A 22,476-nucleotide genomic window follows, 5' to 3' on the forward strand; every position below is an offset into this window, starting at 1 on the left:
GTTGGGGCCTGATATGTTGAGTGTTTTCAATATTTTCAATTTTTATAATCAGATTTCCAGCATCCACAGTATGTTGCTTTTGTAGCCATTTTTTAGATTTGTTCGATATATAGTTTGACTTCATACGAATGGAGCTTCCATGTAATGCTGGACAGTACAGATAGAGGGTTTTATTTAGAACGTAATGATTCATTTTCCCCGTCTATTAGTTCATCCACACCTAGGTAAATGGAAAAGTGCAACTCTCAGGCTACAGTCAATCTGTGCCTGACAGTATACGACATGGGAGGATGGTCCCATGTGTTTTTCTTTACTTAGTGGGGAAACATCTGGCCTTTGTGCAATAACCAAGATTAGGAACTCACTGGGCCTGATTTTACCATTTTCATTCTAAGTGCCGATTCTGGGCATAGTACAGATCCGACTTAGAAATCCGCTTTCGGCGCCCCCACACACTCTCAGCCATCTCCAGACCGATTCGCGTTGTGGGCGGGGCTTAGCGCTGTCGGAACGATCGGAGCTCCGAACTGCGCATACGCAGTTAGAAAAAAAATTGGAAAAAGCGTGCCTGCGTCAGATCGCTCCCGAGCCGCAGAAAGCGACCTGGGAGCGAAAAGCGGAGCGAGGGTGTATCTCGGGGATAGGGGCTGGGGGTGGGAGGGGGGCGGCTAAGATGTATCTCGGGGCGGGGGGGCCAAATGGATCTCTGGGGGCAGGGGGGCAGATGGATCTCTGGTGGGGGGGGGGGGGGGTGGGCAGGGGGGTCCACTGCCATTCTATGGGCGATCAGTGGGGGAGAGGGGGGTAGGGGTGGCGATCGTTTGGGGTAGGAACATGTTGGGTGTTATTAATTCCAATAGCACCCAACATGTTCCTAAACTGAGACACATATGGCACACAGACACGAACAGCTTCACGCAATGCTCAGGTCCTTATCAGCAATTGTTTGGGCGGCTTTAACATATGGAATGATTGATCAACTATGTCAGTGTGACAGTGTCAGAATGATTATTTTAATGGCATGTGAGAGCCACACCGAGTTGCCTTTAATATTCATCTAACTTGTGGTGCCCGTGGGAATAGAGAGGCACACAATCTTTCTGTAAGTGCTACAACATACATACAGAAATCTGTTTCAGATTCTGCTTTCAGAACCAGCCTTCTGAATTTTTTAACAAGCACAAAAGATCCATTAACTTGGGGTGCAACATAAATTGTTCTCCATTCTGAAAGAACATGTTTTCAGCTGGACTTGAATTTTGATTACCTCAGCTCTCAGAGGCTGTCTTTTCTTCGGAACATTCCACGTGTTTACTTGGGGAGCAAATGTGCCTGCCTCAAATCAGTTATGTCAGGGAAAACCCTTAAACCACAATTACTGAGTGCAAAGGCTAATATATACAAAATCCCACAATAAATGGCATTGAACCATTGAGGAGGAAACTCCTCAATTACGCCACATATCATTTTCGAATCAAAATTCAGAAGCTGTGCCAACCGTAATTCCATCTATTTAATTGTTGCGCTACTTATTCATGATTCCAACTAATTTTGCATTCAATGGATTCTTTTTGTTATTCATCTACCCCCTTTAGGTCTGGATTTTACAAATGGCAGATATTTCATTATCTATGTTCCACTGATTTCAATATTGGGAAGGCAAGAGGGGCCTGAAGGAAGAACCACATATCCATATCTGATTCTGTATGTTTTCTGAGGGGAAATCAGGATTCTTTCCTATTTGTGTTCTACCAAATTATTGTTGTTAGAAAAGCAATCTAGTATGCCCACTAGCACTATCCTTGGTGTGTTTTTATTATAGCCAAGTGTATACACAGCAACCAAGGAATTTCTGCAAAGTTATCATTAATTTGTAGAACCTCTGTGGCACCCTGTTTCTGGACCAGGTAGTTTCTTTATAACTGGCATAACTTGAGATGTTTAAGGGGAGGTGATGGCCGAGTGGTGTTATCGCTAGACTATTAATCCAGAAATTCAGCTAATGTTCTGGTGACCTGGCTTCAAATCCCGCCACGGAATTTAAATTCAATTTTAAAAAATCTGAAATAAGAATCTATTGATGGCCATGAAACCATTGTTAATTGTCGGAAAAACACACCTGGTTTACTAATGTCCTTTAGGGAAGGAAATCTGCTGTCCTTACCTGGTCTGGCCTACATGTGACTCTCAACTACTCTTGGGCAACTAGGGATGGGCAATAAATGCTGGCCAGCCAGCGACGACCAGGTCCCATGAATGAATAAAAAAAATGGAAGAATGCTACCTGAAGAAAATAAATTCAGAGAGAGAGAGAGACTGCCCCTGGAGCGAAATATCTGCTTGGGTTACTTAACTATTGCCTGCCATGGTACATGTGATCAGTACTAAATCCTGGCTGAGTTATCACTCATCGTTCTCTGCTTACATTGATTTTTTTATCCTTTTTCAAAGAAACTAATAATTTAATTCAAGGAAAAGTTCTGCTCAAGCCTGAAGAAAAGCACCCTGCAAACTCTGAAAACCTCAATTCAAAACCAAATGCTCACCAGAAATCTCTGTCACATACTCAAGAGATTGCTCGTCCTTACATGTATATAATATTGTATGCCCACACACTTACTCTCGATGTAAATCAATCAACCCCACTGAGTTTTTTAAAAGTTTATTTGTTAGTCACAAGTAAAGCTTGCATTAACACTGCAATGAAGATATTGTGAAATTCCCCTAGTCGCCACACTCTGGTGCCTTTTCAGGTCAGTGCATCTAACCAGCACATCTTTCAAACTGTGGGAGCAAACCAGAGCACCAGAGGAAACCCATGCAGACAGAGGGAGAACGTGCATACTCCTCATGCTAATTTCACATCCCAGCACCCACTACAACATTTTCAAACTCCAAATATAAACTGAAATCAAAAGTGGATGTGCAAATCAACTTACAAACAATTCAGCTGGATTTCAATTTACAAGAAAACATCCAGTAGGAATTATCTATCGGCATCCTATACTTTCAAAGCTCAAATGTAAATTCATCCCTACAGCCATTTCCATAATGCAACCTCAAAGCACAGACAAACTAACTATTCCCCATTGTTGGAGAATTGCTCCTACCTAATAATGTGTTGTGAAAATGTAGAACATTTGCATGTCAATGCCCAACATACTCCATGTGTACCACATCCACTGACCCTGTCTAAACTTCTTGCTGCCTCAGCAAAGCGGCCAGCATAATTAAGGACCCCACATACCACAGACGTTCTCTCTTCCACCTTCTTCCATCGGGAAAAAGACAAAAGTCTGAGGTCACGTACCAACTGACTCAAGAAGAGCTTCTTCCCTGCTGCTGTCAGGCTTTTGAATGGACCTACCTTGCACTAAGTTGATCTTTCTCTACACCCTAGTTATGACTGTAACATTACATTCTGCATCCTCATTTCCTTCTCTATGAATGATATGTATAACGCACAAGAAACAATGCTTTTCACTGTATTCTAATACATGTGACAATAATGAATCAAATCAAATTAAAATGCCAACCTAATCCAGAAGTATTCCAAAAATACTTTTCATGTATGAATAGCTATGATTTCAGTCAACCCTCTTGTAAATATTGTGTTAATTAAATGTTTAAGAACCATGGTAGTTATGTGCTGTTTGTATGATTTTCTGATTTAAAAATTTTTTAAATGTGCCCTGACTGATTGTCCCCATTTTGTTACATTTTACTGAGAAATTAATCCTGGATCAATGAAAAGAGATTAAATATATTTGTTCTTGTTGGACTAAAGCAATAATCAAAATTCTTATAATCACACAGGGAATCAAAGTAATGATTGTGGAAATATTCTTTGTGCTGAGGAGCATATTATTAAAGCAATAAATTCTCAAGGAGTAACTAGCTCCCACAATTTATAGAACAAGCTGCTATTAAGCACAGTGAAGAAGGATTTCAAACACTCATTAAAAAAAGAGGTTACATATCTGATTCCACAACAAGTGAAAAAACAATGGTTTGTTCCCAGTACCAGAGCGAAAGGAGAAATGTTGACTGGAGGTAATATATTTCCACCTTCTTATCTCCTTACTTTTTTCAATTTGCAAATGCAGAGTCAACTCCAAATGCAACATGCAAATGCAAACAATCCAACATAAATCCATACCTCTGGCACTCTGACACAAACTAAAGCACACAAATTACTGTTGTTGATATCAGCTAGCAACCATGAAAACTTACATATCGTATTTATCAGTCTACGATTTTAAATTATTTTAAATGGTGTTGTGCCTGTGTGAAAATTAGCAGGCAGAAAATTGCAATGCAAGAGCTTTGATAGCAAGTTCTATGTTTAAATCTCTAAACACAACCAAACCCCAAACAAGAAGTATGAGTACAAATATAAGTCTAAATCCAAATTCCAAACAAAAACCAAATTCATACTCATGATTTTACATACCATGGTCACTGAGAGTTGGATTAAATTATACATTAAATTATAAATCACAATACAAGCATATCCAAACTAAAGCCTATACTTAAAGACAAATTCAAATCCCAACATTAGCATAAATATCCTGAAGTACAAATGCAAAGTAATATTTTAACAAGTTGGATCCTTGCACTTGGCCAACTTTGGCCAGGATTTTACTATAATAATGGTGCAGTAGCTATAGAATAAATCCGACATCAAGTTCTGTTGTCTACACATGCACAGGGTTGTTGTCATAGATAAACTACATTCTGCACTGTTGGCTGCACACCAGCATCACTGCAATATGTGAACTTCGGGCAATTACTCAACTATAGCAAACCAAAACAACTGAAAACATTAGCATTTTTACATATGCTACCAAATGCATTTTTGATGCTGTAATAAAATGATAATCATTGCTTAGCAGCTTTTCTCCCCTGAAAAATAATTTTACAAGTCTGGAGCCCTTTTCCATCAGAAGAAAATTAATACTGCAGATTTTTAAAAGTATACTTATTTTTTCTTCATTGTATCTTTATCTCTCACCTTCTATAAATTATACTTTCTATTTTGCTTCTTGCACATGATTTAAAGGAAATTTATATTTCTTGTTTGTTACTTCCCTTCTTACAGTCTGCCTGGCACTGTGAGGATACAACCTGACTGAGTGAAGGGCCCTGTTCATAGGCACCACAGGTGGTTGGATTAGTAGAAAATGCCTGCTAGCAATCTCCTGAAAGTTCTGTGGCCAGTTACATGAGAGGTGAACAGTGCAAGTTTTTTTTTCCTTTGTTACTCTATGAAGGGCCATGTTTTTAACATGTGTCACATATTGTGAGTTTAACATTTCTTTTTCATCTAGACTCGAAATGTTCTTTCTCAGAGGTTGTTGTCAGACCTGCTGAGATTTTCCAGCGTTTGCTGTTGTTGTCACATACTGTGTCCATCAGCATGATGTCACCCACAGTGACTGACATGATGCCTGTAAGCATGTTTGTGTCATCATCTGGTTTTCCGTTTGAAGATAAAAGCAAATTACTGTGGTTGCTGGAATCAGTGTCTTCTGATTGTCGATCCTTCCACTACTGGGAAATGTCTCTCTCTCTCTCTAGGCTGCTGGACACCTCATTAAGATGTGAAGATGTTAGAGAGAGTGCAGAACAGATTCACAAGAATAGTTCCAGGAATGATGGACTTCAGTTACTTTTCAGTTCAGATAGATTGGAGAATCTGTTCTCCTTGGAGAATAGTAGATTAAGAGATTTAATTGAGGTATTCAAAACATGAGATGCCCAGACATAGGAGATAGAGGGGAACTGTTCCTATCAGTACAAATTCTGTTTGAAATGGACCCTTTCAATTTAGCCAAATGGAAGCATGGATATATCTTTGCTCACTCCTCAAGGCAATATAATAGTAGCAAAATAAAAGCAAATTATGGCGGATGCTGGAATCTGAAACCAAAAGAGAAAATGCTGGAAAATCTCAGCAGGTCTGGCAACATCTGTAAGGAGTGAAAAGAGCTGACGTTTGGAGTCCAGATTTCTTTCTTTCCTCACAGACGTTGCCAGACCTGCTGAGATTTTCCAGCATTTTCTTTTTGGTTTGTGTATGAAGAAACAGGGGGAAACTTTCCAAGTTATATATATAATTATATATATAAGAATTATATATATTATATATACAAGAATTTTATATATTATATGTATAAGAATTTTATATATATATATCTTTCTTCCCTTTCTCTCGCCCTTCATGTGATCTGTAAATTATACTTTCTATTTTGCTTCCTACATATGATTTAAAGGTTATTTATATTTCTTGTTCGTTACTTCCCATATACACTTGTAAGCTCTTCCCAGAAACCTCTTAATATAAATCCAGTCCCGATTCTAATAATCTCCCTCTCAATTTGGCCTCCTTCTGCATTGTAGGAATTCCATGATTCATTGGCAGTTCCACTGTTATTGGAGCTTTACTCCCAGAATGAAGTTCCACCAAGTGTAAACATCAGCTTTAAACCTGTTGCCTGTGGACTGTTTATATCAGCCAGAAGCAGGAAGGAAAAAAGAAACACCAACCTCACAAGTCGCTGTGTGCACATCAGAAAAGTTACCAAAAGCACTGTGCACTATCTCAAGCATCCAGTCACTCTACCTAGTCGCAGCATCCGCACATGGGGGGGGGTGCGCTCGCTGCCTGCTCAATGCCCGCAACTCCTGGGTTGGTGTCACTTTCCCAGGTTTCTTGCCCAGATTCCGGAAACAATCGCCAATCGGGTTGATAAAATTCCCCCCTCTTTCCTGAAACTATTCCCGGAGCGATGCAAGTGTCATTGTGCCGGCTCCAGCGGGCAGTTTGGAAGCGGATTCCGGGTTGATGCTGGCTGGGACTGACTCCGGCTGCTGGCTGAGCGAGGGATTTGCTCCGGTTTGCCCGGGGCCAGGCTGCGGCTTCCCCGCCACGATTAGTTCCTCCTCCTGCTCCCAGGCTGGGGTCTCTTCCTCTGCCGCGGTTCCACTGCTAATCCCGGGCAGTTTCCTCTTCATCCTCGCTGTGGGCTTGAATCTGATCTTTCTCCCTTTCTTGTTGTCATTACTTTCCCCCCTGGCTGTTCGTTGGCTGGATGTTGTGTTCTTTCCCTCTGTTGATTTCACTGTTTCCTTGTGCTCCTCTCTTATTTCTCTCTCTCTCTCTCTCTCTGTCTGGCCTTCTTATTGATGTTTTTTTTCAGATCTCTCTCTCAGCAAGCTAAAAAAAATCTTTTAAAAAATCGCGTCACCCAAATTAACCCTTTGAGACACTCAGCCTTACCCAGTCAGTCTCTCTCTGATCTTTCTCTCCCCCCTCCTTGTGAAACTGACCACAAACTGGACACACACACACTCAAAACCCACCAGAAACCAACTTTCCCCGGCTGTGTTCCTTGGCTGCAGGGAGAGACCATCACAAGAGACGTGTTGGTTGTGTGCATTGGCCATGCTAAATGCTCCCTCAGTGCACCCAAACAAGCGCTGGAGTGTGGCAACTAGGGGATTTTCACCTAGCTTCATTGTAGTGTTAATGTAAGTCTACTTGTGACACCAATAAAAAAAACAAGTGTTTGCATGCATGGCCGTTCATTCCCTCTCTTTCCCTGCCTCTAGTTAGCAGGCAAGTAACTTAAGGCCATCACTTAGAATCATAGAATCACTACAGTGCAGAAGGAGGCCATCCGGCTATTAAACCTGCACTGACAACAATCCCACCCAGGCCCGATTCCCGTAACCCCACATATTTACCTTACTAATCCACTTGACATCCCCCTAAATCTAAGGCGCAATTTAGCATGGCCAATCAACCTAACCTGCACATTTTTGGATCTGGTCCTTTTCTGCCACCTTTTGGTTAACTGAAACTACTGGAAAACACAGTTTGGTCAGCACCTTTAGGTGGGAAGCATTTCAGATCAATGACCTTTCACCAGGACTGGAGGATAACAGCCCAGAATATGTTGCTGAGGGGCAAATTGCTATTTGCCCCATGAGTTCGACATAACAACACAATGGTTCTGCACTGGAAATTGGTGCAAAGTGCAAACTGACAAGGGGGAGAACACGTCAGCCAGTAAACAACATGGTCTAACAGTCTGCAAGGAACAATGGGAGGAACAAGCCATTCGGCCCCTCGAACCTGTCCTGTTATTCACTCCATTGTGTTCTTACCAAATTATATTTAAGAATTGAGTAAGAAACAGGGAAAGACATTGGATGAATTAGAATCCAGTTAAGTATGGAGAAGAAGAATTGGAGATAAAAATCAGAATCAAGAAAAAATTAACTGTTTAAAACTGAAAAAAAGCTCATACTGCATCCAGAGAAAATTGAATCCACAGTTTCAATGTTTTCCATTCTTTCACAAGCTATCCGCATCCCTGGCTAAGCCAGCATTTGTTAGTCATCCTTAATTATCCTTGATGCTGAGCTGCCTCCTTGAACCAATGCAATCCATGTGGTGTAGGTATATCCATAGTGCTGTTAGTAAGGAAGTTCCAGGATTTAGACCCAGCAACAGTGAAGGAATGTCGGCAAAGTTCCAAGTAGCTTGGAGGGGAAATTGAAGGTGGTGGTGTTCCCATGCATCACCTGCCCTTGTCCTGATAGGTGGTACAGGTCATGGGTTTGGAAAGTGCTGTTGAAAAAGCCTTGATGAGTTGTTGCAGTGTGTTTCGTATATGGTACAGATTGCTGCTACACTACATTAGTAGTGGCTGGAGTGAATGATTGAGGTGGTGCCAATCAAGCAGGCTACTTAGTCGGGCTTCTTGAGAGTTGCCTTTGTAGATGGTGGACAGGCTTTGGGGAAGTGAGTTACTCTCTGCAAATTTGCAGTCTAAGGCCTGCTCTTGGCAGCCACAGCATCGCTATGGCTGGGTCCATTTCAATTTCTAGTCAATGATAATTTCCCAGGATGTTGATAGTTGGGGATTCAGTGATGGTAATGCCATTAAATGTCAGGAGAAGATGGTTGGATTCTCTCTTTTTGGAGATGGTCCTTGTCTGACATTTGTGTGGTGGGAATGTTATTTATCACTTGTCAGTCCAATCCTGAATGATGACCAAGTCTTGCTGCATTTGAACATGGGCTGCTTCAGTCATTAAGGAGTCACGAATGGTACTGAAAGTTGTGCAGTCATCGGCAAACATCTCCGCTTCTCCATCTGACAATGGAGGGAAGGTCATTGAAGATGGTTGGGCATTGGAACTCCTGCAGCAATGTCCTGGGACTGAGATGATAGATCTACAACCACTACAGCTATCTTTTTTTGGGCTAGGTATGACTGCAACCAGTGGAGAACTTTCCTTTTTTAGGTTGGAGAGTGCCATTGCAGGAATATAAATCTCTTCACTAAAAGGCATCCACACTATTAAGTACTAGTCCTGACACTCAGTTTCATGAGCAGTTAATGTGCAAATGCAGCAATCTTGAAACATACTGAGAGTCTGAGGGTGAGCTGCCTTTTTCTGCTAATGGCAGAGTTGCAGAAATTCAATTCTCAATCCGTAAGCTTTCTCTTCCTCTCCATTAGTTGCTGCATGATTTGTACATTAATAATTCTGTGTACAACAAATCTGTTCCCAGAGTTTGAAACCAGAAAACTATGAGAAAAAGGCTATTTTTATTCAATGGCAAAAGGCTTGCAAGCATAATGTGAGTGCACTTAAGATTTTATGGCACCTTCCTCATAACTCTATACATGTGAAAGACTGAACATTTGAGACCAATGTCAGTTTGGATGCCCTCACCAATATTTATCTCTAAATCAACATCACAAAAACAGATGATCTTGTCATTATTGCATTGTTGTTAGTGGGAGTTTGCTGTGTGCAAATTGGCTGCCATGTTCTCCATATTACCACAGTGAGTACATTTCAAAAATAGTTCATTGGCTGAGAAGCTTCACCTAGTGATGATGAAAAGCTTTATATCTAATGCAAGTCTTACTTTCTATCAACGTCCAGTCTAAGGTCTGTCTACTGACCATATGCTCACCTTCTCACATTTCCCCAAAATGCTGACTGGTATGTATAATCTGAGTGTAACCGAGTAATTTAACTTGAATACTAACTGCAAGACAAGATTGAAAGGTTTCAATCCTCCCCTATACAAATATATACCCATTAGTATTATTACTTAAAAAAGGACTTGAACAAATGCACAATGAAAAGAATTAGCACAATGGCACAATGGTTTGCACTGCTACCTCACAGCGCCAGGAACCCAGATGCAATTCCAGCCTTAGGCAACTGTCTGTATGGGGTTTCCACATTCTCCCCATGTCTGTATGGATTTCCTCTGGATGCTCTGATTCCCTCCCACGCTCCAAATATGCGTAGATTAGGTGGATTAGCAACGGTAAAAAGTATAGGGTTAGGGGAATAGGGTACAAGATGGGCATTCTGGGCAAGATGCTCTTTCGGAGAGATGTGCAAACTCGATGGGCCGAATGGTCTCCTCTTCTGCCTGTAGGAATTCTACGGTTCTATTGGCATATTGTTGAGCAATCCATATACAAATGATAATTCCAGTTCTGTTTTGAACATGGGAATATATTTTGTTGATTATGACAGGAACAGGTTAATAACGTTCACTCACAAATACTCAACCTCCCCCCTACTCTGGACATAATAATACCGTTTATCTCAGATCAGCCTTCACTAAACCCTAACTCCATTATTAAAATTGCATGCAGCACGGAAACATATTTCACAGCACAGAAATCCTATGTTTTAACACCAGATTGTGCTTTTCTCGGCTGACTATTTTTTGCAGCTTCAACTGAGGAACATTTAAATCGACTTTCAACATCAAATACAACCAGGACATGCTCTTGTAAACTCGACATTTCCATTCCCCTAACCAGTCATCCAAAATAAGATTTAATTGTGAGAAAATTTGTATTTTGGACTTGCAGCCAGGGAATACTAAAGCTCAATCAATTTTTCACTTAATGAAAAAAAGGATATACACATATTTCAGCAATTCGTTTAGACAATGCATACAAAATCAATTTGGAATTTGCCCAGTGCTGCAGGTAACACGCTAATATAGTAAATTGCTCTACATATTTTGTAAGTAGACGGTGCTGTAGAATCAGACAGTTTAGATGTGCCCTCTGGTGTCGAATTGGACAATGTAGGAGAAGGCGAAAGGGTCTAGTTTAGTTTAATTGGTAACCCTGTGTAGATAGAGTGTTGTTCTGGCACAATGGGGCATAGACATCATCAGTAACCTATCCAAAATCAAATCCTATTGTACTGATGAACATTACCACTGTCTAATTACTCAACTCCAAGATCACAAATGAAGTGCAGTACTTGGCTCTTATGCCTTGGTATTTTTAGATAAGCATCTAATTTTAACTGCAGTCATTGTCAACACTTCAGAAATTCATAGTTTAATGCTGTTTGCCAAATGGTTGCCAAAAAAATATGGCTCAAATATTGGTTTGTGCCACCTTGTTCATTCTCCCTACAGACTGTCACTGAAATCAGTCACGTTGCACTGCTATTTAGAATCAACATGATGTGGAGTTTAAACAATGTAGAAGCTCAGCTGGACTGACATAAAAGCCCTAGAATCCCCACAGCGCAGAAGGAGGCCATTCAGCCCATCAAGTTCACACCGACTCTCTGGAAGAGTATCTTACATCCTGCTGTATACCTAACTCACCATATTACTTTCATCAAAAAACACCCCATTAAGCCTCCTGCTCAATAAAAATTTACATGGCTTTTTGGGGAAAGGCTATGGAGTGGCCGCAAAGGCCTGGGTAGGAAACTCTGTCAGGTAGTCAGTCGGTGCAGACTCAATGGGCTGAATGGCCTCTTTCTGTACTGTAGTGATTCTATGATTCTATGGCTAAAATGAGTAATAACCCTGCTTTCTCAGCATCTGCTGTACTCCTCCCAGCCAAATTGACTGCTTGTAACAATACATTGCCTCTTAAGTCAGTTCCTCCTCAAATATAGACTTTATTAATAGAAGTGTTATCACAATAGGATAGAGTGACACAATGATTGGCATAGTAGATAGCGCTGCTGCCTCACAGTGCCAGGGATCCGGGGTTCAATTCCAGCCTTGAGTCACTATCTGGATGGAATTTACACGTTCTCCCCGTGTCTATATAGGTTTGCTTCCGATTTCCTCCCACAGTCCAAAGATGTGCTGGTTAGGTAGATTGTCCATGATAAATTGCCCCTTAGTGTCCAAAGATGTGTAGGTTAGGTGGATTAGCCATGATAAATGAGTGGGATTACACGGATAGGGCCTGGGTGGGATGATCTTCTGGAGAGTGATGCAGACTCGATGGGCCGAAAGACCTTCTTCTGCACTGTAGGGATTGTATGATTCTAACACCTCCCCCTAGTGGATGGACATATGATTTATGTTACTATTTGAAGCACCAGTTAATGGAATCTGATTTCAAAGACTCTAAATCCCAAAACAGTTGTAAGAGGTACTTAAGGAGTGGAGCTGGTCAGTCATGAGAACCAGTTCCACGAAAAATCCAGATACTGTAACAAAATCGCAATTTGTGAAAGACAGACTTTGCAATGCGAATTCAGAACAATTGTTGTCTATACATCTGTTCTTTTCACTCCATACCACACCACAAACCCTGCAATTCTTGGCCAGCACTAATAGATTTTATATGTTTGTCCAGCATTTTCTTCTGTTGCAAACTAAATCTTTAAATACCCAATTAACGGCCTCTCCAAAGTATAAGAGGGAGGTGAGTGGACAGAAAGTCCACTCAATTTCTGGGCAGCGCTGGAACGGCTTCTATTTCGACTGTTAATTCATCAACTTCATGAGTGAGAGTTCGGGCGGTTAGAAGAGATAGAATAGAAATATTTCTCTATTTAAAAGATCAGCAATAAAGTAAGAAATTACTGGGGCGATTCTCCCATTGCGACCCGCAAATTTTCTGGCGGATCCAGTCGGGAGAATCGCGTATCAGCTATTTAGCGGGATTTGTGCATGCATTTCCGATGCACGTGCGTCTCCCAGAGCCAGAGAACAGTCGCAGTCGGGACTGCACTGGAAACCGGCGGGAAGAGAACTAAGGGGTTATAATCTTTTTTAGACGTATTTTAAATCTTTTTACATGTGATTAACTGGCTCAGCATGGAACCTGCCGGGCCCGATAGCATCTCCCACCCCACCAGGAGTACTTTATTCCAGTGGGGTTTGGACTAGCTCCCCATGTTCGGGGAACTACCGGGAGTCAAGGGGGGGACAATCAGGGTCCCCCAGAGTTGTCGGGCAGTGGGGGGTGGTGCCCCTGTGCATGGGCACCCTGGCAGTGCCAGCCTGTGCCCCTGGCACTATCCAAGAGGCAAAGTGCCCGTGTCTAGAGGCACCTTGGCATTGCCCATTGGGCATCAGGCAGTGCCAAGGGGATGGGACCTATTGTGGGCATGGCCTGGGGCAATTAGTGGGGCTGGAGGGTCTGCATGGCAATCGGTCTGGGCTGGAGGGAGGGCAGCGATTGAGGTGGGCTGGGAGAGTGGTGGCCTGCCGGGAAGGTCTGACCCTAGAGGGGTCAGCGGAAGGTGGGGTGGTATGCTGGATGAGGGGGGTGGGATCGCCAGTGCTGAGGAGTGGGCTGGACATGGGGGCACTCCAGGAGAGGGCGGGAGTGTGGTCAGGCCTGGCCTATGAATTGTCGTGGGGACTCAATCAGGTTGTGGCAGAGGGGGGCACTGGAGGGGCAGCACAGTGGGGTTCCCAGGCTGGCCAATGATCGAGCTGACCAGCAAACGGGCAGACTGACAAATTGGGGCCACTGCACATGGTGTGAGTAGACTCTGGCCCCGGGATTTTTAATGATATTCACGATTGGGACCTCTGCATTGCACAGAGTGGGGAGATTCAAGTCTGAAATTGCACTGAAGAGACAGTCGTGATCTAGACCAGTTTTCTTACCAATTCAGCATTTTTGGGAGAATTGTCCCCAACATTTCCAACAGGTAAATACAAAATGTGGCAAAAATCAGATGGAGAAAGAATCAGAACCGGCAGTATTATGATATCCCACATCACATTGTCCTGGGAACATTATCTTCAATGAATGGATTTAATTGGAGGTTGCAGTAAAGTATAAATCTTGATTGGTTATTGTCAACCAAAACAAACTAATATAATTGCACAACAACGATGGAGGCAGACACAAAACATGGAAAGATTATCATCTCCACTGTAACCAGAGACTCTGTTTTGTCTCTCAAGAATGAAATAGGCTTGTTACACTAACTCGACTTTTATTGTTACAGACTTGGAAAATGTCCAGGAAAGTCAGCGTATGATCCCGTTACTAAGAGGCAGCAGTGGTATTGTCACTGAACTAGTGATCTAGTTTGGTGAACCTGCTTCAAATTCAGTAAAATCCTGGAACTAAAAGTGTAATGATGACCATGAAACCATTGTCCTAAAAGCTCACTTGGTTCACTAATATTCTTCAGGGATGGAAACCTGCCATTCTTATGCGGTCTGGCCTCACCTCCACATGATTCCAGATCCACAGTAATGTAGTTGACTCTTAAACAGCTGAGCAAGCAGTTCAGTTATGGAGTCATAGAGTCATAGAATCATAGAGGTTTACAGCATGGAAACTTCGGCCCAACTTGTCCATGCCACCCTTTTTTTTTAACCCCCTAAACTAATCTCAATTGCCCGCATTTGACCCATATCCCTCTATACCCATGTAACTATCTAAGTGCTTTTTAAAAGCTAAAATTGCACCCACCTCTACTTTAATCTGGCAGCTTGTTCCAGATACTCACCACCCTCTGTGTGAAAAAATTGCCCCTCTGGACACTTTTGTATCTCTCCCCTCTCACCTTAAACCTATGCCCTCTAGTTTTAGACTCCCTTACCTTTGGGAAAAGATATTAACTATCTACCTTGTCTATGCCCCTCATTATTTTATAGATCTCTATAAGTCACCCCTCAGCCCCCTAAGCTCCAGAGAAAGAAGTTCCAGTCTATTCAGCCTCTCCTTATAACTCAACCCATCAAACCCTGGTAGCATCCTAGTAAATCTTTTCTGCACTCTTTCTAATTTAATAATATTCTTTCTATAATAGGGTGACTAGAGTTGCACACAGTATTCCAAGTGTGGCCTTACCAATGTCTTGTACAGCTTCAACAAGACGTCCCAACTCCTGTATTCAATGTTCTGACCAATGAAACCGAGCATGCCGAATGCTTCTTCACCACTCTGTCCACCTGTGATTCCACTTTCAAGGAGCTATGAACATGTATCCCTAGATCTCTTTGTTCTGTAACTCTCCCCAACGCCCTACAATTAACTGAGTAAGTCCTGCCCTGGTTCAAGGACAATTAAGAATGGGTAAGCCAGTGGCTCCCACAATGAATTTTTAAGGAAGGGCCTGACCATGTCAACATGAATCATTCAACAGTACGCGCATTCATAACTGAACTGCTGATTTCTAAACTATTTAAGCCTTTGCAGAGTATGAACAATTTCCCCAGTAATTGTGCATCAAGATGCAATTGCTGATCATTTAGCAAGAGCAAGGATTAAAGTATCTCTCATAACTGTGTTCTGGAATCACAGAGGCATTGATTATTTTGAATTGTAAGGGTAATATTATTTGTTGTAATGCGGTGTACATTTAAGCCAGCGGGATAAGGGTTTAAATGTTGTCACAGCAGATTTTCTAAAACTGCATGAAGTGCCTATTCTATTCATAATAGAAATAAATGCAACTGTTCTTCACATTTATTGTAGTATCACATGGAAAGACTGTCTATTCAATTCAATACTGAATAAATATTCATGTCAACACTACTCACTTCAAATGCATTACTTTACCAAAGGTAATAATTACAATTTACCAACAGAATAAATACATTTTTATCAATACATTTCATGAACATTTATGGAATAGAGTTCATTCAATTTAATTGCATTGCAGTTATCTGGCATATACACACAGATGGCAAAACTGTAATCTATTTTTTTAAGATGCCCTATATGCATATACACATATATGTAGGACTATGGTTTGGTTTAATTCCTATCAGGCTTGAAGTCACGACTCAAAACACAATCCTTTGTGGAAGTTGATTACAAGCGAGTTCTATGAACAGACTAAGGGAGATAGTGATGAGAGTTGACGCAATCCCACAGCCTTGCTTCACGCTTGTTTCCAAACAAGTGCAAAACACAGTTACTTTCATAGTCGTGAAGGCGTCACAGGAACATAACAAATTTTGCTGGATCTCCAAGTCTCTGAAGATCGTCCTAAAGGGCTTTGCAGTTGGTGGTGAAAGACCTTTGACAATCAATAATGGATTGAATGGAGCTCTCTGTGTCATTCCAAAAACTTTTCTTGGATTCATCGAGTGAGAAAAATCCTGGTCAGAATTTTCTGACTGTTCATGCCAGCAGGATTTTCCCATCCCACTGCAGTGAATGGAGAAATTCTCTGTCTTCTCTGCAGCAGGAGGATGGCATGAATGGGCAGTAGGATCACGCCCCATGTCTGTGGTTCCCATTGGATGGCCAGAAACCACAATTGGTCACTCGAAGGATGTCTTCACTGATGGGTATGAAGCAATTCGGAAGGATTTCTGTAGGAATCTTGCCCACAGTTGACAAAGCCTTTGGGCTGGATGCTCCAAACTTGTCCGCTGCTGGGATTTCCCAGTCCCGCTGCAATGAATGGAGATTTGGTGGAGCACCAAATTCTCCGTTCTCACTCACAGCGGTGACAGGGAGTGAATGGCTCAAGAATTCTAGCCTTTATAGTTCCCACAAATCAATTTGTCACTCCTCTTGAATTGAGAAGCAATAATGTTGTTGCAGAAGTTGGAAAGTAGAATCTCTTCTTCCCAGGTTTTGTGTAAAATGGTGGGAGGGTCTGACTGAGATTTCATGATCTCTCAGCTTTGTAGATGTCTACTGGAATGTTGCCTGGACTCTATGCCTTGTTGTTCCTTATCTGTTTGATAGCCTTCTGTATCTCAACAGGTGTTGGCAACATAGCAACATTTGATCTCTTAATATAGGCTTAATACAGGTACTCTTAAAATCAGGAGCAAAGCAGAAATAAAATGCAAAAATATAAAATTGCAAAAGTTAGTGATCACCAGCCTTAGAGAGCATGTATCTGATAAATATACTGCATCATTGTGCATTGACTGCTAAAGGTTCAGTTAAGAACCCCACATATTCACAAACCAGCTGTCTGTTTGCTACAAACTGATGCAGTATCCAAGGGCTCCTTCTCTTGGTGGGGGTTCTGCCAGGATCCACCTGATGATGCACTGCTTAAATAGATGATTTTTCCCAACTGAACCTGCTTGGGAGGCAGTCACTGGGATATTAACAGAACAATATTGTATTTATATAGTGTCTTCAATGAAATAGATTTGCCAAGGCACTTTATCAGTGTTATAAATCAAAATGTGATACAATGCCACAATAGGAGATGCTGGAGCGCATGGCCAATGGTTGATCAAAGAGATAGGTTTTAAAGAGCATCATAAATGAGGGTGGCATGGTGGCACAGTGGTGAGTGTTCCTGCCTCACAATGCCAGGGACCTAGGTTTGAATCCAGCTTTGGGTGACTGTGTGGAGTATGCATGCTCTCTCGGTGACTGCATGGGTTTCCTCCTACAGTCCAAAGATGGGCAGTTAGATGGATTGGACATGTTAAATTGCCCTTTAGTGTCCAAAGATGTGTAGGTCAGGTGGATTAGCCATGGTAAATGCATGGGGTTATGGGGATAGGACAGGAGGGAATGGGCCCGGATAAGATGTTCTTTCAGAGAGTCGGTGCAGACTCGATGGGCTGAATGGCGTCTTTCTGCACTATAGGGATTCTATGAGGAAAGTGAAGCAGAGAGGTTTAGGGGAGGGATTCCAGAGACTTGGGCCCATGCACCAAATTTTGTGGAACAATTAAATTTAGGAATGCTCATAAAATCAAAATGAAAGAAGTGCTGATACTTCAAGAAGTTGTGGACTAAATGAGGTTACAGAGATAAGGAGATGTTTGGAGAAATTTGAAAATAAGTTGGGAATTTTTAAAATGAGGCTGTTTAACTGGGAGCCAATGTAGATCAGCAGGGACAGAGGTGATGGATGAACAAGGACTTGGTACAAGTACGGGCACAGGCAATAGAGCTTTACATTACCCCAGGTTTACAGAGGTGAGCATGTAAGAAGGTAGCCAGGAATTCATTGGAATAAGACAAGTCTAAAGATAACAAAGACATTAATACATGTTTCGTCAGCAGGTGTGCTGACAGAGGGGTGGAATCTGCAATACATTTTATCTAACTTTCGTATTGCATGTTTTAAATGCATGAAACCATTTAAATCTATATTATTTTGTTCTATAACTTCATGTGGCAAGTTTTATACCTGCAAAACTTCTGGTTAAATCTGCACTATTTTAATATGTAACCTTATGCATGGCATGTCCTAAATCTGAGAAACTACTGTTTAAACCTGCATTATTTTATTCTACAACTTTATGCATGTCATGTTTAAAATCTGTGAAACTTCTATTAAAATTTGCATTATTTTATTATATAACTTCATTTGTAGTGTATTTTAAATTCATAAAACTATTTAAATCTGTATTTTCTAATTCTATAACTTTAGTGTGGCTTGTTTTAAATCTGTGAAGCTGTGGTTTAAACATGCAATATTTTATTAAATATCTTTACATGTGGCTTGTTCTAAATCTGTGAAACTCCTGTTTAAATCTGCATTATTTTATCAGATAACTTTACATGCGGCATGCTCTATGTCTGTGAAACTACTGGTGAAATCTGCATTAATTTGTTCTATAACTTTACATCTGGCATATGTTAAATCTGAAAACTACTTAAAGTTGCAATATTTTCTTATATAAGAACATAAGAAATAGGAGCAGGAGTAGGCCAACTAGCCCTTCGAGCCTGCCCCGCCATTCAATAAGATCATGGCTGATCTGTCATGGCTCAGTTCCACATTCCTGCCCTCTCCCCATAACTCTTAATCCCCTCTCTTATCAAAAACCCATCAACCCACGTCTTAAAAATATTTAGCGAGGTAGCCTCCACCACTTCAATGGGCAGAGAATTCCAGAGATTCACCACCCTTTGAGTGAAGAAGTTCCTCCTCAACTCCGTTCTAAACCGCCCCCCCTTTATCTTGAGGCTATATAACTTTACACGGCATGTTTTATATCTATGACTCTCCTGTTTAAATCTGTATTATTTTATTCTATAACTTGACATATGGCAAGTTCTAAATCTATGAAATTCCTGTCGAGGGGGGCAGTGGGATTGAGGGGGATAGAGGAAGAGGACACAAGGGGGATATAGGGGAAGGGGGTACAGTGGGTGCAAGGGAGGACAGAGGGTCAAAGGAGGACATGAGGACGGGGCGAGGGAGACACAGGGGTTGAGGAGGACAGGGAGAAGGGGGGCAGAGAAAGGCAGAGGAAGATAGAGGAAGTTAGGAGGACAGATGAGTTGAGGGGCCAGGGAAGGTGATGTGGCAAGGGAGGGTGAGGAGGCAAGGGAGGGCAAAGGGGACAGAGGGGGCAAGGATTGCAGAGCAGGTAAGGCTTAGAGAGGGGCTGAGGGTTACAGAGGGGGCCAGAGGAAGAGGTGGTGACGATGACTGAGGGGGAGGGGGGATGGTGATGTCCAATGTTCACTCTAAGTTGCAACTTTAAAGTTCTCACACAGGCTTCACACAAAATGGTCCTTTTATGTTACACTGTGTGTGGTTGTGCAAAAAACCATAACCCCATGCATTTATACACTTATACAAACTAACTGTGCATTACAAAAGAAAATTCACAGAAGCGTTGTTGCAATTGCATCCAGCTGGTTGACAATGGGAAACTGTCAGAGGACGATGGTTTGGTTAACCTTGCTGAAGACGAGAATGATTAGGAGGAATATGATGACTTAACAGACTAATAGGCCTGAAGTTCTCTGTCACTCGAGGAAGGAATGAAAAACAATGTTATAATATCTACTTTCCAATCCACTAACACCATTCCAAAATTTAAGGCTCTTTGATGTCACATTCGGTGGAATGCTGCCTTGATGTCAAGGACTGTCTCATTCACCTCAATGGTCTTTGGCATCAGGGAAATATAAATTTGTGAAGCCTGCCCCTTCTCTTTTTAGGAGCACATTTGCTCTGCCTCCCAGTGCTTGAACATTGATTTACCTCAAAATAACTGTTCCCAATCCAATTTTGTTAAATTAAATCGCAGCTTATTAATATTGGCCTTTCCCCCACTTGGGCTTTCTTTATCTTTTTCTACAACTACTCCAACTAAATTATGATCATAACCACTGCAGGAGAGGGGATGGCCTAGTGGCATTATTGCTCGACTATTAGTCAGAAACTCAGCTAATATCCCAGGGACCTGGGTTCAAATCCTGCCACGGCAGATGGTGCAATTTGAATTTTAAAAAATTGTAATTAATGATCTACTGATGATCATGAAACCATTGTTGATTGTTGGAAAAACCCATCTGGTTCACTAATGTCCTTTAGGGCAGGAAATCTGCCATCCTGACCTGGTCTGGACTATGTGACTCCAGAGCGACAGCAATGTGGCTGATTCTCAAATGCCATTGACCAACTAGGGATGGGCAATAAATGCTGACCAACCAGCGACAGCCATGTCCCACGAATAAGTTAAAAAACTGCTCTCCCACTGATACACCTTTCACCTGCCCAGATTCATCCCTATAACTAAGTTCAGAACTGCCCTTTCTCTTGTTGGGTGCATTGCCAAAGAAAGTTTTCCTGAATACATTTTAAGAATTCTGAATTCTGTACCCTAGGTACCTTTTGTGCTGAACTTATCCTGGTTAATACCACCTACTTTTAGTGCCCTTTTGTTTCTACACTTTTCAAAGCAGTGATTGGCCTTTTCTGTTCCTCAGTTCAGTCCATTGTCTTCATTTGATGCTCCTTCTTGTATATCATTCCTCCTCAAACTGTTAATTGTTTAACTAACATTGCAACCCCTCTCCAATTTTGTTCCTGCCTTCTGAAAACCCTTTTAACCAGGAATGTTGAGCTGTTGTCCCAGCTCTTTTTAATGCCGCATTTCAGTAATAGCTGTATTGTACTTTCAAGTGTCTTTCTGTGCCCATTGCTCATCTGGCCCATCCACTAGATTCCTGGCATTGAAATATTTACCACATTGAACAATTCCTTAGTTTCTGTTTTCTAGTCTTCACTTTGTTGACCTTCTACATTCAGTGCTCTTGTCCAGCATTTTATTACAGGAGGGTTACACTACCAAGCCAAGATTGGATGACTAATGCTTACCTTGGACATCTTTTGCTGCAAGCAGAAACAACATTACTTCAGGGATAACTGGAGCTATATGGTTGGATATGATTGACCATATCCAAGTCACTAATTAGCAGTGGCCCAAAAGAGTGAGAGATCAAAAAATCAAATTAAGACCTGTTGAAGATGAAGTTTGTGGCACTGTCATGGTGTTAGGAAATGGGGATGATGTGTCTGCAGTCAAATTGTGAGGACATTTCTCAATTATGAATAAGGCAAAGCCATCAGTCTATTCTTTACGATACTCGGAAAGAAAAATACGTAAGTACTGGGTGGGGATCTCATATCAATCAGTTAAAATTGTGGTAGGTGGTCATAAATTATCTGCTAAGTTAACTAGGTACAATACCCAAGTTACAGATATAAAGAAATGGTGATGATGACATCTCAATTATATATTGTGTATGTAACTTTTGAACTTCTTTGTGAAAACTATGAAAATGAACTGGTTTGAACAAGGAATTGAATTTTTACTGATACAGTCATAAAGCTATGCTTACAGAAGAGACTTATTCTTGGTCCTATGGAACATGTTGACGGTAAACTTCTTGAGGAGTATCTCAAACAACTGTGGCATTTATATATCCTGTAGCTCCTATATCAAGGGGATTATCCAGCCTGACTATCTGCCCCTCTACAGTGGCTTTATTTGCAGTCAGGTGATCCTGGTGAGGGGGCACACGGTATCTGCCAGCACCATCAAGTCTTTGTTGGCCAGTGGTCACCAGGAGAACTGCGCGTTTTATCAACTCCTTTAACCACATTTTGGTTTATTGGTTTAGGCTTCCTTCGTGATCTGTTTTTGTTCAATGTGGCATTCCTTTAAGGCGCTGCGCTTTTCATTTGTCTCTCTGTTTGTTATTTTAATTAGGTTAACCATTGTAGTATAACATATGGACGGTGGAAGGCAGAGGAAAGTGGACAGCTGCTTTTTCACCATTTGAGATCAAAGGACAGGAAGGTAGAATGGTTAACCTCCTTTGGAGTTGCACTGTGTGCATTGGGGGCACCATGCAAACCTGGTACCTCTTTGTGCCTCCTCCTGCTTCCTAAAAACCAATCTCCAATCTCACCTCCCCAGGGTCTATGATCATTCCCCATCCACAAAAC

The 22,476-nt window shown here is 41.6% G+C and overlaps 1 protein-coding gene across 2 annotated transcripts in view; it reads right to left on the bottom strand.

Annotated features, from left to right (window-relative positions):
• Positions 1 to 7,164, bottom strand: part of klhdc8b (kelch domain containing 8B) — a 91,491-nt gene extending 84,327 nt beyond the window's left edge. For both annotated transcript variants that reach the window (XM_080181756.1, XM_080181755.1), the window contains exon 1: positions 6,550 to 7,164. The gene's annotated coding sequence lies outside the window, so the exon portion shown is untranslated. The remainder of the gene's footprint in view (positions 1 to 6,549) is intronic.
• Between the last annotated feature and the right edge of the window lie 15,312 nt (positions 7,165 to 22,476).

This window comes from Carcharhinus amblyrhynchos, chromosome 3 (genome assembly GCF_965287045.1).
Source record: "Carcharhinus amblyrhynchos chromosome 3, sCarAmb.v2.hapA, whole genome shotgun sequence".
NCBI classification, from domain to species: domain Eukaryota; kingdom Metazoa; phylum Chordata; class Chondrichthyes; order Carcharhiniformes; family Carcharhinidae; genus Carcharhinus; species Carcharhinus amblyrhynchos.